Source organism: Leucoraja erinacea, unplaced genomic scaffold (assembly GCF_028641065.1).
Source record: "Leucoraja erinacea ecotype New England unplaced genomic scaffold, Leri_hhj_1 Leri_944S, whole genome shotgun sequence".
Taxonomy (NCBI): domain Eukaryota; kingdom Metazoa; phylum Chordata; class Chondrichthyes; order Rajiformes; family Rajidae; genus Leucoraja; species Leucoraja erinaceus.
In genome coordinates, this window is record NW_026576888.1 from 46,851 (window position 1) to 62,672 (window position 15,822).

At 49.0% G+C, this 15,822-nt stretch overlaps 1 long non-coding RNA gene across 2 annotated transcripts; it reads left to right on the forward strand.

Annotated features, from left to right (window-relative positions):
• The first annotated feature begins 8,742 nt into the window (after positions 1-8,742).
• On the forward strand, positions 8,743-15,576 carry LOC129695117 (uncharacterized). 2 transcript variants are annotated; one of them, XR_008723113.1, is made up of 3 exons: positions 8,743-12,586; positions 14,097-14,246; positions 15,508-15,576. It is a non-coding gene; the product is annotated as an uncharacterized LOC129695117 (long non-coding RNA). The 2 variants fall into 2 exon arrangements; XR_008723114.1 differs by having other exon boundaries at positions 14,178-14,246.
• Positions 15,577-15,822: the final 246 nt, after the last annotated feature.

A 15,822-nucleotide genomic window follows, 5' to 3' on the forward strand; every position in this document is an offset into this window, starting at 1 on the left:
CCGCTGAGTTTCTCCAGCATTGAGTGATGACAGGAGAGAATTCTGCAGAGGAAAAGGCTGCTGACAGGAGCCCATCAGCGCCTGGAGCTTTCCAAAGATTAGTGGTTTCCTGTTTGACAGAACGAGTATGATTCTTGTCTGTCTCTTTGAAGTGGCCGTTGGCCAGGAGCTGGTGAGCGACGGAGTTGGCCGTGACAGGGCAATGCTTTGGGCGGGTACTTAGACCTGTGAGGCGATTGAAGGTCTTCCAAGCCACCCTACTGGAGTGTGTGAAGTTGATTCCTTGGACTGTCTCTTCCCACCACTCTGCGCTTCTTGTCAAGGCGGATTGTTAGGTCCGTAGCCTTGGAGACAGCCTCTTTGCCAAGTTCAGCGTCCAGGAGTGCGTCGTAGCATGCGTCACACTCTTCGTCCCATGTGGGGATGTACCGGCAATGATAGCTACGAGGAATGGAACTCTTTGCTGCCCTAATGTGTTTACAGAAGGCCAAGTAGGCTTTGTCCAGAGAGGTGGGGGTGGGAAAGCTGTCGATCCAGAAGTCCACCAGACTTGTGAACTGGTCCCACCTGGTCTTGCGGAATTTCCAACTCTTCGCAGGTTTGGTTGCGACCGGCTCGATGAGGTTGTCCGGGATAATCAGAGATGGGGATGTTGTGATTTCGGGAAGTGATCCAGGATGATACGGTGCGAGGATGGTCCATTCAGGTTTGCAAAAGGCAAGTCAATGTTGGTAGTGATGTTCCACCTGCCAGAGTGGAAGCTGTCCGGTTGTTTTGGGTCGTACAGGAGTTGAACGGCAGTAGCTGAGCCCCAGTCTGCTAGTGCAGCGGCATCTGAGTTAGTTGAACGGTAGCCCCAGGTGGTGCTGTGGCAGTTAAATTCTCCGGTGTAGATGCATGGCGAACCAAAGGTGGAGCTTGGTAGAATTTGGCTTGGAAACATTGAAGACCGTGACACCTTCGACTTGCCTTGTTGCCCATTCCACGTCGGAGTCAGGAGGAGACACTGCAATCTCTTTCCATTTTGCTGTGTTCCTTACGAAAGTGGCAATCCTGTGGGTGTCACTCTTGGTGTAGGCCGCTTGGTTAAGGTGAATGAAAGTATTTTAACAACCGGGAGATCAGGTAGGTCCAGGTGGACTGTGCGAGGTGATGTGATGTGGATGTGGTGGGGTGGTGGTGGGTGATTGAAGGGACGGGGGAAGGGTGATTGGGTGTCACGGGTGGGGGTGGGTGTGTGGGGGGGGTGGTGGGGTGTGGGGGGGGGGGGTGGGGGGGGGGGGGGGGGGTGTTGTAGATGGAGGGGGGTGAGTGTGGGTGGGTGTGGGGGGAGTGGTGATGGATGGTCAGTGGAGGTGTTGGGAGAGATTGAGGTTCATGGGGGTTGCTGGGCATTCAGGTGGGTGGGGGATGGGGGGGGGGGGGGGCAGGGGGATGGTGGGGGGTGGGGGGTGATGGGGGGTGGAGGGGGGGGGGGGGGGGGAAGGGGGGGGGGGGGGGGGGGGGGGGGGGGGGGGGGGGGGGATGGGGGGGGGGGGGGGGGGGGGGGTGGGGGGTGGGTGGGGGGGGTGGGGGGGGGCCAGGGTTGGGGGGAGGGGGGGGGGGAGTTTTTGTGGGGTTGGGGGGTGGGTGATGGAGTGTTGGGGGCACGGGGGTATGGCTGGTGTGGGGGCCAGGTGGTGAGAGTGTAGGAGAGGCAGTGGTGCTGCTGTGCTGGTGGTGTGAGGGTCAGGGTGGGGCTGGTGTGATGGTGGGGATCGGGGGGTGGTGTAGGGGTGCTGGTGCTGTTTTGGGAGGCGGTCAGGGGGGCGGGGATCAGGGTCACTGTGATCATGGCTGATCATCCACAATCAGAACCCCTTTCCTGCCTTCTCCCCATATCCCTTGACTTTGCTATCTTTAAGAGCTCTATCTAACTCTCTCTTGAAAGCCTCCAGAGAATTGGCCTCCACTGCCTTCTGAGGCAGAGAATTCCACAGACTCACAACTCTGTGTGAAAAAGTTTTTGCTCATCTCCGTTCTAAATGGCTTATTCTTAAACTGGACCCTGGTTCTGGACTCTCCCAAAATCGGGACCATGTTTCCTGCCTCTAGGGTGTCCCAACTATTAATAATTTTATATGTTTCAATAAGCTCCCCTCTCATCCTTTTAAATTCCAGAGTATACAAGCCCAGCCGCTCTATTCTATCAACATATGACAGTCCCGCCATCCCTGGAATTAACCTGGTGAACCTACATTGTACTCCCTCAATAGCAAGAATGTCCTTCCTCAAATTTAGAGACTTAAAACTGCACACAATAGTCCAGGTGTGGTCTCACTAGGGCCCTGTACCACTGCAGAACGACCTCTTTGCTCCTATACACAACTCTACTTGTTATGAAGGCCAACATGCCATTCGCTTTCTTCACTGCCTGCTGGACCTGCATGCTTGCTTTCAGTTACTGATGAACAAGGACCCCCAGATCTCGTGGTACTTCCACTTTTCCCAACTTGACACCATTTAGATGATAATGTGCCTTCCCTGTTTTTGCCACGACAGTGGATAACCTCACATTTATTAAACTGCATCTGCTATGCATCTGCCCACTCACCCAACCTGTCCAAGTTACCCTGCATCCTCATAGCATCGTCCTCGCAGTTCACACTGCCGCCCAGCTTTGTGTCATCTGCAAATTTGCTCATGTTACTTTTAATCTCTTAATCTAAATCATTAATGTATATTGTAAATAGCTGCGGTCCCAGCACCCAGCCTTGCGATACCCGACTAGTCACTGCTTGCCATTCTGAAAGGGACCCGTTTATCCCTAGTCTTTTTCCTGTCTGCCAACCAAGTTTCTATCCATGTCAGTACCCTACCTTTGGGGTGAACTTGGGATGAATGAGGACTGGACATTGTGCCTTCCCCCACAGTGGTGTCCATTGTGGGGGGATGATTTTTTGTCTGTAAGTTAATCCTGTTAGTCTTTGTCCAAGATGGCTGCCGTGAAGAGAGAGTGGACGCTGGCGCGCTTTAGCTGCCGCTGCTCTCTCTTCACATTGTGTTTTTGATTTTTGTTTTTGGACTGAATTCTGTTTTTAATTTGTGTTTCTGTGATGTCTTTATTATTTATTTTATTCTGATTATATGTTTATATTTCCTGTTAACCTATGTAAGGTGTCCTTGAGATGTCTGAAAGGCGCCCAATAAATAAAAGTTATTATTATTATTATTACCCCCCAATACATGTGCTCTAATTTTGCCCAGTAATCTCCTATGTGGGACCTTATCAAATGCTTTCTGAAAGTCCAGGTACACTACATCCACTGGCTCTCCCTTGTCCATTTTCCTAGTTACATCCCCAAAGATCTTGGACCGATCCTGATACTGCTATCCAAATGTGCCGCTATTTCATCTTTTATAGTCAGAGTGAAGCTATTGTGGGGGTGGGGATCAGGGAGGGGAGGTGAGGGTGCGGGCGGTTGGAATGTTGGGGGGTGGAACCGTGACACAAACTAACACTCTAGAATGTAGCATTTTGAACGATGCAGCCAATGGGCAGCGGCGTCGGGGGCGGGACATAGAAACAGACACAGACAGAGACAGACGGTGTTGGAGGAGGTCGTGTCTGGTGCTCTGCTCTGCTCAGCTCAGCTCAGCCATACTCTACCCTACCCCACCCTACCCTACCCTCATCTACCATCATCTACCATCATATCTATTATCTACTATATACTATACTCTAGGTGCGGCGAGGACAGGCGGTGACCAGAAGGGGAGTAGTTGAAGTGGCCACGCTCCCACTCCTTGTTCCTGGAGCCACGGGGAAGCTTCTGCCGCTCGGACCCCGCAGGGACCATCACTCGGTGAGTGTATGTCTGTCATGTCGGTCCCTGGCCCCACAAAGGTGACCTCTCTTCCCGGTGCCGGGGGCCCTGCGGACGGGGGCGGCTCCCAGCCTCACCCCCTTGACTGCCTCCCCTTATCAGAGGGCGGTGGAGGCATGTTCTCTGGATGCTTTCAAGAGAGAGCTAGATAGGGCTCATAAAAATAGCGGAGTCAAGGGATATGGGGAGAAGGCAGTGAAGCTGTAGAGGTTTTCAAACCATATCAATCCTGTGCTATGGTCGGCGTCTTGCTGCAAACTTCGTTATCTCTGATACAGGGGTGGTAGCTGGTGACTCGTGGAGTCAACTGGAACGGTTAATGATAGGGAAACTGTTAACTACCTGTGATAAAATGGCATGTTAAATCAGAGCATTGAGTATAGAAGTTGGGATGTAATGTTGAAATTGTACAAGGCATTGGTGAGGCCAATTCTGGAGTATGGTGTACAATTTTGGTCGCCCAATTATAGGAAGGATGTCAACAAAATAGAGAGAGTACAGAGGAGATTTACTAGAATGGTGCCTGGGTTTCAGCAACTAAGTTACAGAGAAAGGTTGAATAAGTTAGGTCTTTATTCTCTGGAGCGCAGAAGGTTAAGGGGGGACTTGATAGAGGTCTTTAAAATGGTGAGAGGGATAGACAGAGTTGATGTGGACAAGCTTTTCCCATTGAGAGTAGGGAAGATTCAAACAAGAGGACATGACTTGAGAATTAAGGGACAGAAGTTTAGGGGTAACATGAGGGGGAACTTCTTTACTCAGAGAGTGGTAGCTGTGTGGAATGAGCTTCCAGTGGAAGTGGTGGAGGCAGGTTCGATTTTATAATTTAAAAATAAATTGGATAGGTATATGGATGGGAAAAGAATGGAGGGTTATGGTCTGAGTGCAGGTAGATGGGACTAGGGGAAAATAATTGTTCGACACGGACTTGTAGTGCCGAGATGGCCTGTTTCCATGCTGTAATTGTTATATGGTTATATGGTTAAAGGGAGAATGACTGAATTTGCCAAAAGTATTATTATAATATTACTAAAAAAATAATTTTGTTTGTTTGAATGCGTGCGTGTGCGATTCCAAAACTCCGCCAAAGCGGTACACGATAGCGCTACAATTTTTGGCCCACCATTGTCCTAGGGTATCCGTTAGCCAAGTTTCGTTTAGATTGATGTTATTATTTACAATTTATTGACATGTGAAACTTTACAAAAACTACTATTAAAGCACACTTCCACTTGCCCTGCCTGTCAATGACATCACGATGGAATCCCAAAATCACTTCCTCTGGCAGTTCGTTCCATGTCCTCTCCACTCTCTGTTGGAATGGTTACCCCTCAGGTTGCCCCTCTCCTGTCACCTATGCCTCTGTTCCCTAGTTGTAGATTCCCCGACAAGTGCAGGAAATAGACCAGGAATAGACCATTCGGCCCTTTCCTCTCTCAGTATCCAGCAGACTCCCCCATTCATCTGATCATGGCTGTAAACTAGCTCATCTTTAATCATCCACAATGTCCCAAACTCCCAGTACACCCCCAGTTTTTGCCATCCTGCCTTCTTTTCCCCATCCATAATAATTCCCATTTTAAAACTCCGTCCCCCATCAAGAGCATTGGATTCCAAATGGACCCTCATCCATCCCCTGAGTGAAATATCTTCATTATAGCCCAACAATGTTATCGTGCCATCTGCATACTTTGTTGATTTACCCAGCCACATTTGTACATGGGATCCCTGAGGCAGGGAATGTTTCCACCCCATTCACTTAGTGCACCTGCATCAACCCTCTGCAGTTTCTTGAGGATGTCCCCTGCAGTTGAACCTCTTAACCAACCTCCCGATGAGGAACCTTGTCAAAGGCCACCTCTAAAGTCCATGGCTAGAGTGAGAGAGAGAGAGAGAGAGTCCATGATGAGAGAGAGTGAAATAAGATCTTTTCCTGCCCACCACTGAAGCTCAAAAACAACAGGCCTATAATTGCCTAGAACCCTTTTTCCCAGCTGCGCTGAAAGCTAATGACACTCTGACAACTTCCCCCCCCAACCCAAGTCAAATTTGGAGACCAGTCTCTGTACATCTGCAGAATTCTCACTTATGCCATTCCCTCTTTCTCACCTGCTGTACCTGTATGGCTAGATAAACAATGGCCTGCCTTCCTGTTTTTGCTACCACACTAACCTTACTCACATTTCCTTTATCATGGCATTTTACTTTTTTTGCATAGCTTTTCATTCATTTGTTCCATATTTCACTACATCACCGTCTCTATCTCTCGTTTCTCTTTCCCCTGACTCTCAGTCTGAAGTAGGGGCTCAACCCGAAACATCACCTGTTCATTCTCTCCAGAGATGTTGCCTGCCTCGCTGAGTTACTGCTGCTTTTTGTGTTTATCCGGTATAAACCTGTATCTGCAGTTCCTTCATACACCTACCTGTGAGATTTCTGCTGCCATCTTTTAGTTTAGTTTGTTGGTCACGTGTACTGAGGAATAGTAAAAAACTTTTGTTGCGTGCTAACCAGTCTGCAGAAAGACTATATGTGAATACTATCGAGCCATTCACAGTGTACATGATAAGGTAAATAGCGTTTACTGCCAGATAAAGCCAGTAAAGTCCAATCAAAAATAGTCCGATGGTCCCCAATGAGGTGGATCGTAGTTCAGGACTGCTCTTTAGATATTAGTAGGATGGTTCAGTTGCCTGATGACAGCTGGGAAGAAACTGTCCCTGAATCTGGAGGTGTGTGTTTCTACACTTCTACACCTTTTGCCCGATGGGTAAGGGGAGAAGGCGGAGTGGCCATGGTGTGACAGGTGCTTGAAGTGCTGGTGGCCTTGCCAAGGCAGCGTGGGGTGTAGCGTTGTCTCGGCAAGGCCACCACCATAATGAAGGACGAATCGCAACTTCTGTTTGTTATTGGGGCCCAGGCAGGTGTTGTCAGCTTTAAGATGCCTGCTCTCGACAGTTCATGGTGCAGCATTATTCTAATGGTGGGCAAGTGCATTGTGCCCTGATTCCATCTTTCTATTCTATTCCATATTTCTCCATCTCCTTGACACCGTTGTCTCAGACTGGATCATCACCCAGGTTGATCCCTGGAATAAGTCTTAAGCAGAACATTTTTGATTTTAGTTTGGGGAATGGATTTAGGAAGGTAGCAGGATAGTCAGCAGGGAAAGGTGTTCAGTGGTGGTGTCAACATTTTGTTCAGCTTAGCGATATAAAAGGACAAAGATAAACTGGAAGCGAATGCTAACTCCTTAATAACTGTCAGACAGAGTGAGACCCTGATTGGGTAGAAAGAAACTACAGATGCTGGTCGATACTGAGATACAAAGTGCTGGAGTAACTCAGCGGGTCAGGCAGCATCTCTGGGGAATTAGGATGGAACCTGCCTTCAGATTGAAAGTAGGGGGGACGGAATGAGAGGTAGGAAAAAACCAGAACAAACTGAGGCCGGCAACAGATGACCAAGGAAGCGTGGAGTCCACAATGGCCCGTTGTTGGCTGGGGAAGAGCTGATAACGACAGGGATACAAGGATGCGAACATTGGAACTAGTAGGATGTCCAGTGTGGGGGAGAGAGTGAATGCAGGAGTTACTTGAAATTGGAGAAATCAATGTTCATACCACTGGGGGGTAAGCTGCCCAAGTGAAATGTGAGGTGCTCTTCCTCCAATATGTGTGTGACCTCACTCTGACAGTGGAGGAGGTCGAGGACAGAAAGGTCAGTGTGGGAATGGGAAGGGGAGATGCCGCGACATGTCGACACATGACGCCAGTATGGTCGTGAGTAGTCGCCCGAAGAGTCATACCTTTTTCTGGTCGCCACTGGAATTTCAACATGTTGAAAATTTTCAGCGACCTGCTGCAACCGTGACGGATGCCGGCAGTCGCCAAAAATATCGCATAAGTGGGAGAAACCCTTAAAGGGCCTGTCCCACTTGGGCGACCTAATTTGTGAGTTCTGGTGAGTTTGCCCTCGACTCATACTCGCAGCATGGTCGTCACAAGGTCGTAGGAGGTCTTCGTAACTCTCCTTCATGCTCGAGAATGGTCTCCACATACTCAAGGCCTCAGCTAAGTTTTTTTCAATATTTTAAAAAATGCCCGTGAGTAAAAAAAGGTCGCCATGGAAAAAATCAATACTTTTTTTTACTCGTAGGTTTAGTCATAGTAGATTATAGTAGGTCGGCATGCTAGTCATAGGTAATCAAGGATAGTCAAATGTAGTTGAAGATAGTCGTAGATAGTCTTCTTCATAGTCGAAGGAAATCGAAGGAGGTCGTCTTCACACTCCACTATTTGGTGTTTAATTTTCCCAAATTTAGTCGAAGGAGGTCGAAGCTAGTCTTCAACATAGTCAAAGGAGGTCTTCAACATGCCATTGTTTTAAACTCTTCTAAATTCGCCAATTAGGTCACCCAAGTGGGACAGGCCCTTTAGGCAGCAACTCTTCCGCTGTGACAACAGGCCAAGCTTAGTTTATCCATTCAAATCATACAATGCACGAGTACAAGCACCTCGCGATTTACGGGGAGTTACATGCTTGAAAAGCAGCACATCATTCAAAAATATGTAAATTAAACAGATAGGCAACTATGCCGTCAACAGTAAATTTGAACGCTTTATTCTGCAAATACCAGCATGCAAATTAGGCCTCTGTGCCTCTACCCAATCTGTTCCTCTCATTATCTTTTGCAGGTCTATACGATCACCCCTCATCCTCATCCACTTCACGAAATAGAGTCCCAGCCTACTCAACCTCTCCCTCTAGTCCTGGCAACATCCTCGTAAATCTTCTCTGTACCCGTTCCAGCTTGACAACATTTTTCTTATAACATGGCGGCCAGAACTAAACCTAAACCATTAGTGGGTAAGCCATTTAGAACGGAGATGAGGAAACATTTTTTCTCACAGAGAGTTGTGAGTCTATGGCATTCTCTGCCTCAGAGGGCGGTGGAGGCAGGTTCGCTGGATGCTTTCAAGAGAGAGCTAGATAGGGCTCTTAAAGATAGCGGAGTCAGGGGATATGGGGAAAACATAGAAACATAGAAACCATATAACCATATAACAATTACAGCACGGAATCAGGCCATCTCGACCCTTCTAGTCCGTGCCGAACACATAATCTCCCCTAGTCCCATATACCTGCGCTCAGACCATAACCCTCCATTCCCTTCCCATCCATATAACTATCCAATTTATTTTTAAATGATAAAAACGAACCTGCCTCCACCACCTTCACTGGAAGCTCATTCCACACAGCTACAACTCTCTGAGTAAAGGTTCCCCCTCATGTTACCCCTAAACTTCAGTCCCTTAATTCTCAAGTCATGTCCCCTTGTTTGAATCTTCCCTACTGTCAGTGGGAAAAGCTTTTCCACGTCAACTCTGTCTATCCCTCTCATCATTTTAAAAACCTCTATCGTCCCCCCTTAACCTTCTGCGCTCCAAAGAATAAAGCCCTAACTTGTTCAACCTTTCTCTGTAACTTAGTTGCTGAAACCCAGGCAACATTCTAGTAAATCTAACATAGAAATTAGGTGCAGGAGTAGGCCATTCGGCCCTTCGAGCCTGCACCGCCATTCAATATGATCATGGTTGATCATCCAACTCAGTATCCCGTACCTGCCTTCTCTCCATACCGTCTGATCCCCTTAGCCACAAGGGCCACATCTAACTCCCTCTTAAATATAGCCAATGAACTGGCCTCGACTACCCTCTGTGGCAGAGATTTCCAGAGATTCACCACTCTCTGTGTGAAAAAAGTTCTTCTCATCTCGGTTTTAAAGGATTTCCCCCTTATCCTTAAGCTGTGACCCCTTGTCCTGGACTTTCCCAACATCAGGAACAATCTTCCTGCATCTAGCCTGTCCAACCCCTTAAGAATTTTGTAAGTTTCTATAAGATCCCCTCTCAATCTCCTAAATTCTAGAGAGTATAAACCAAGTCTATCCAGTCTTTCTTCATAAGACAGTCCTGACATCCCAGGAATCAATCTGGTGAACCTTCTCTGCACTCCCTCTATGGCAATAATGTCCTTCCTCAGATTTGGAGACCAAAACTGTACGCAATACTCCAGGTGTGGTCTCACCAAGACCCTGTACAACTGCAGTAGAACCTCCCTGCTCCTATACTCAAATCCTTTTGCTATGAAAGCTAACATACCATTCGCTTTCTTCACTGAAGGCAGGGACGGGGTACTGATTGGTGATGATCAGCCATGATCACAATTGAATGGGGGTGCTGGCTCGAAGGGCCGAATGGCCTACTCCTGCACCTATTGTCTAAACACAATACTCTAAAAGCAGCCTCACCAACGTCTTATACAACTGCAACTTGACCTCCCAACTTCTATACTCAATACTGTGGCTGATGAAGGCCAATGTGCCAAAAGCCTTTTGACAACTCGATCTACCTGTGAGTCCACCTTCAGGGAACCATGCACCTCGATCCCTCTACTCTACAACGTTCCCCTGAGCCCCACCATTCACTGTGCAGGTGCTGCCCTTGTTAGTCTTCCCAAAATGCAACAACTCACATTTCTCTGCATGGTCTAATTCTGCTCCTATCACCTATGAGATTAAACTGTTAGACAGCATAGAAGACATTTTAGGGTGAGGACCAAATTATAGAAAGAGATGGAATGTTGCAGCAGAGCGGTGCAGCTGGAGAGGCAGCCGTGCAGTTGGCAGGAGGTTGGCTGGAAAGGAAGGGGAGGGATGAAGGAAGCCTGCAGTTAGTTGGAATATGATGCCAACCACGTGGCCAGCGGGAACAGTGCCAACACTGGGGTGCACAAACAAAGGTCAAGGCAATTACGTGGCACTGTAGCTGGACCTAGCGAAGAGTTACAACCCGTGTAAGAATGGCTGGATGCAAAAGCTGAAGCTGTTCAGTGCTGTAATCTCGCTTGGAAGCAGGTCGGATAATCTTAAATCATGTTCCTCATGTTCTGCGACATGTTATGTGTAGTGCTTCACTGGGCACTAAACTGGAACAGGGCCAATCACACACAACGGCAATGTTTTGCTTATGACAGGCGCTGAGGGATTAATGGGGCAGAAAAGCCAGCAGAGTTTAGAAAGTGTAGGAGAGAAATTAATGGTGACAATTACAGAAAGCAAGGAGGGTTTGAAAATATTTGGCAAATAAAATCAAAAGATATTTAATGTACGCGAAGCAAGAGAATGATCAAGAAACGAACAGGGCCATTGGGGGACCTTTAGGACTTTAGTGATACAGCACGGAAACAAGCCCTTTGGCCCACCAAGTCCGCACCAACCAGTCGTCACCCCATAAGCTAGCATTATCCTACACACACTAGGGACAATTTATAATTATCAGTAGCCAATTATCCTACAGACCTGTACATCTTTGGAGTGTGTGAGGAAACTGGAGCACCCGGAGAAAACCCATGTAGTCACAGGGAGAAGGTACAAACTCCGTAGAGACAGCACCCGTAGTCAGGATTGAACCCAGGTCTCTGGTGCTGTGAGTCAGCAACTCTACCGCTGCGCCACAATGCCGACACAAAAGGTTGTCTGTGAGTGGCTATGTGTACGATGAATGAATATTTAGTGATGTGGTCACAATGGACAGAGGGGATGCTGCTGTGAAACTTCAACACGCTTGGCCGTGTATTGCGGTGCGTGACCTGCAGGGTGGCAGGCGGTCGGACAGGGTTGTTTTAGCTTGACTGGCACAGATGGGCTGAATGGCCTCCTGTGTCATCGATGTTTAAAATCTTCTTACACCCTGGCATCTGGAAACCTGAGCACTGCTCAACCACAGTGCCGGTAACCTCTACCCTGACCCAGCTAGTCTGATTTAAAGTGTAGGGAGTAACTACGGATGCTGGTTTACACCGCAGGTGGACACAAAATGCTGGAGGAACTCAGCGGGACAGGCAGCATCTCTGAAAGAAGCAATGGGTGACATTTCAGGGTGAGACCTTTCTCCCGAATCTCAGTCTGAAACATAGAAAATCGGTGCAGGATTAGGCCGTTTTTTTTTAAAATAAATGTCCTCTAAAAAATGTATGTTTCAATATATATCCCTCTCATCCTTCTATATACCAGTGAATACAAGTCTAGTCGACCCATTCTTTCATCATATGTCAGTTCCACCATCCCGGAAATTAAACTGGGGAACCTACACTGCACTCCCTCAATAGCAATAATGTCACAACTCACTAATGTGAGATGTCACTAATGTCACAAGAGTTGTGAATCTGTGGAATTCTCTACCACAGAAAGCAGTGGAGGCCGATTCACTGGATGCATTCAGAAGAGAGTTAGATGGAGTTCTTAGGACTAGTGGAATCAAGGGATATGGGGAGAAAGCAGGAACTGATTGTGGATGATCAGCCATGATCATATTGAATGAGGCTGGCTCGATGGGCCGAATGGCCTAATCCTGCACCTATTTCTATGCTTATAATCTTTACCCACAATGTGTTTTGGATTGCTGTGCCAATTTCACAGAAGTTCTTGCTTCTCTTTCGCAGTCCTGGTCTGCCTCCGCCCTAAATCGTTGCCCTTTATCGTTTCAGGTTGCACAAGAAAAGGTCAAACAGCAAGGGGCCGGGACCTGTACCTGGCGTTAAAGGTTCGCCGTCCAACAGTTCAGTCAACAGTCTGAGTAGCTACTTCAGCAACATCAGCAACGCCTCCAAGCGCTCTCAGCACCTCGGCAGCAGCAGCGGCTGGCAGGAGCCCGTCGGTACGTGTCCGGGGAGGGCAGCGCGGGGCTTGGAAGCAGGGCACCGGCGCATTTCTTTAGTCAGAGGGTGATGAATCAGTGGAATTCATTGCCGCTGAAAGCTGTGGAGGCCAAGTCAGTGGATATTTTTAAGATAGATAGAGATAGATTCTCCCTTAGTAAAGAGGTTACGTGGAGAACGCAGGAGAATGGCGTTAGGAGAATAGAGATAGGTCAGCCATGGTGGAATGTCGGAGTAGACGTGATGGGCCGAATGGCCTGATTCTTCTCCTATCACTCATGACCTTTTGACGGCAGCGCTCTTAAAGCCTTAACCCTTCCCTCCAACAGACTGGTTAAGGGCTTCTCCTTGTTTTAAAGTACCGCGATCATTGGTGCATGTCGGAGACTCGTGCTGCAGTATCTCAGTTTTAGTCGGAAACGAGCCCTTTGGCCCACCGAGTCCGCGCTGACTAGCGATCATCGCACAGCTGCAGTGAGACTTTGCCCATCCCGCCTGTGTGTGGTAACACACGGTTCAGTTACTGGGGAGCGCTGGGTCGGGGTCTGATGCCCCCTGGTGGTGGGAGGTGACCGACACCGAGCTGCAGTTACTGAGAGGCGAGGGATTATACTTTCCTTTATAGGAATGAACAGCAGATGCCAGTTTATACTAAAGATAGACACAAAATGCTGGAGTAACTCAGCGGGACAGGCAGCATAAGGTCGTAAATGATAGGACCAGAATTAGTCCATGCAGAATACGTCCCATCATGTCTACTCTGCCATTCAATCATGGCTGATCTATCTTTCCCTCTTAACCCCATTCTCCTGACTCCTCCCCATAACCCCTGACAACCGTACTAATCAAGAATCGATCTATCTGTGCATTAACAATATCCACTGACTTGGCCTCCACAGCCTTCTGTGGCAAAGAATGCCACAGATTCACCATCCTCTGACTAAAGACATTCCTGCTTATCTCCTTCCTAAAGGAGCGTTGTTTAATTTTGAGGCTATGAACTCTAGACCTGGACTCTTCCACAAATGGAAACATCCTCTCCACATCCACTCTATCCAAACCTTTCACTTTTCGGTAAGTTTCAATGAGGTGCTTCTCAACTCCAGCAAGTACAGGCCCAGTGCCGTCAAACACATTTCTGGAGAGAAGGAATGTGTGACGTTTCGGTCGAGACCTTTCTTCAGACTTAGTCAGGGGAAAGGGAGATTTGGAAGGGTAAGGTGCGAAAACAAGAGATCAAAGGGGACGAAGCTCTAAGAAAATACAGAATAGATCATTGTTAGCTAGGGGAAGGTGACAACGAAGCATCCAAAGATCAAATGTAATCAGGAGGACTGACCGGAGAGCTAGGATGGTGGAGGGATGGAGAGAGAGAGGGAAAACAAGGGTTACTTGAAGTTAGAGATGTCAACATCATATTGTTGGGTTGTACGGTGTCCAAGCAAAATATGAGGTGCTGTAATATTTTCCTGTGATGACTTGCCTTAGTAACCTGTATCTCGCATCCAGCAGTCGGAGGGCCGTCCAGCTTTGAGGACAGCTACAAAGACAAAGTAAACAGAGCATCCGGCAGGATGGGGATACTGACAGCGCCTTCCACTTCTTCCAACATCTACTTGTCATCGACATCTGGCTACTCCTCCCAGGATGAGCTGCAGGGTAGGTGGAACATTCATCATCTCACATCCCACGTCCCTCATCCTGAACAGCTAACGTGCGGCACGTTGCACTAACGGGAGAGAGGACACACTGGCTGGGGCTGGAACAGAGGCTTTATGGAATTTAATATTGAATGAAGTTGGGCAGTTGGGCCGCTGAGCGGGCACTTACTGCGGTGGGTGGATGAGTGGGTGGGAGGTGTTACTAGGGTGGAAGGGTGAGAGGAAGATGTTACAAGGGTGTAGACGGGTGGGTGTGGAAGATGTTACTAGGTGTGGACAGGGTGGGTGGGAGATTTTATACGGTGGGGCAGATGGATGGGGGCAGTTACTAGGGCATGGACAAGGTGGGTTGGTGAGTGGAGGATGTAACCAGGGTGGGGACAAGGTGGGTGGGTGGTAGATGTAGGGTGTGGGCACTGGGTGAATTGGGGATGTTGCTAAGGTGTGGACAGGGTGGGTGAGTGGATGATGTTGAGGATGTCAGAAGAGTTAGTGGGTGTGGGTGGAGGTGGTGTTGGTGTTGGGGGGGGTGGGGGGTGTGGGGTGGTGGGGGTTGGTGGGGGGGGGGGGGGGGGTGTGGGGGTGGGGGGTGTGGGGGGGGGGGGGGGGGGGTGGGGGTGTTGGGGGGTGGGGGGGGGAGGTGGTGTGGGGTGTGGGGGGGGGGGGGGGGGGGTGGGGGGGGGGGGGGGTTGTGGGTGGGGGGGGGGGGGGGGGGGGGGGGTTGGGGGGGTGGGGGTAGGGGTGGTGTTGGGGGTGGGGGTGAACATCCCATGGCTGGGGAAGGGTGAGGTTGAGTGGGCTATAACAAGGCACGGGTGTCGGGACATGGGGTGGGTACATATTGTATGCTGTTACGGGGAACGGGGTGAGGGACGTAAGCGGGCTGATGGTGGGGAGGGTAAATGGAGCGGGTGGGGTGTGAGGATCCGTTACTGGGGCAGGTGAGGGGCCTTGGTGATTACCAGTCATCTCCCCTCGGTCACTCCTTCCCCCAGTGACTGATCTCCTTCCTCGGAAATTGCACTACTGCTACTGTATACACATATACATATTTACTGTTCCATTATTCTGTGTTCCCACTTCTGGGTGAGATGCTAACTGCATTTCGTTGTCTCTGTACTTGTACACTGCACAATGACAATAAAGTTTTTGAATCTTTGAATTTGAATCTGAAACATTGGGCCACGTGGCCCTTTGAACATTGTAAACCTTGAGAGAGAAGTTTGCTTTGTTGACATCTTGCTCTTTCCCACCCCCAGGTTTGGCCTACTCTGAATCATTCTCTCCCCTTGCCAACCTGTGGGGCTGGATCTCGCTGTTGTCTCCAGGTACCTGCATTACTAATCTTCCCTCTTCTGTGCTCCATGGCCCCAGAACTCTGCTCCAGTCAACCAGTGCCCTGCTGATACTGGACCCAGTGGTGAGGTAGAGCCCGCTGCTCCTTCCTTAACATGAGAGACGTCCTGAGAGACCCTGTCCTCGGTTTGTGCATGTTGTAACACCTAAGGGAGGCTGGTTTGTGGGTCACTGGGGCGATGGAAGAATAGGATCTCCTTTAGATTTCCCAGCTGTGT